The sequence below is a fragment of the Penaeus monodon genome, chromosome 33, assembly GCF_015228065.2.
Source record: "Penaeus monodon isolate SGIC_2016 chromosome 33, NSTDA_Pmon_1, whole genome shotgun sequence".
NCBI classification, from domain to species: domain Eukaryota; kingdom Metazoa; phylum Arthropoda; class Malacostraca; order Decapoda; family Penaeidae; genus Penaeus; species Penaeus monodon.
In genome coordinates this window covers 33,344,809-33,345,378 of record NC_051418.1, presented here as the reverse complement: position 1 = coordinate 33,345,378, position 570 = coordinate 33,344,809, and the positions used below count along the sequence as shown (strand labels likewise).

At 33.5% G+C, this 570-nt stretch overlaps 1 protein-coding gene across 1 annotated transcript in view; it reads left to right on the top strand.

The window, feature by feature from the left end:
• LOC119593929 (glutathione peroxidase 2-like) overlaps positions 1-570 on the top strand; it is a gene marked incomplete in the record, with an annotated part of 14,571 nt that overhangs the window by 413 nt on the left and 13,588 nt on the right.

Here is a 570-nt window from a genome sequence, read left to right as displayed (position 1 = left end):
AAATATTGAGGAGGAGGAGGAAAGGGGGGGAGGGTCATCGTGACCACCCCCTCCCACAAAAAAATATTCTGATTGTTACTTTTTAAAATTATTTTTGTATGACCTTTTTTATTTGTTAGTTTCACGTGGTTCAGTGTGTGTGTCGTCATGCAGGTGTTATGAATATTTCTGAACAATGTTATCAATGTTTTTTCCTTGTCATCATTATTCTGGTCATCACTAGAATTTCTGGAATACCTCCGCTATATCTATATTATATCTATATACGCGTTTGCTGTTTAGATCAGTCGAGAGATAGACAAATAGATATATTATCATTATTTGCAGTCAATACATAACATATGGAAAAAAAGACCATCATTTTCACTTTTTTCGAAACTGTACAAATCTCTGCCATGTGTTAATCAGCATTTACCTGTCTTATCTTTCCACTACTGCTGCATTTACTAGCTACCATATACTCTACCTGTTATCTTCATTTGTAACTGTAGGTCAACCCAGTTCGGTTTTTACTTTTTTCATCATAATTAATGTGTTTTATTAATATTTAGTTTGTATCATCAGGCCTAT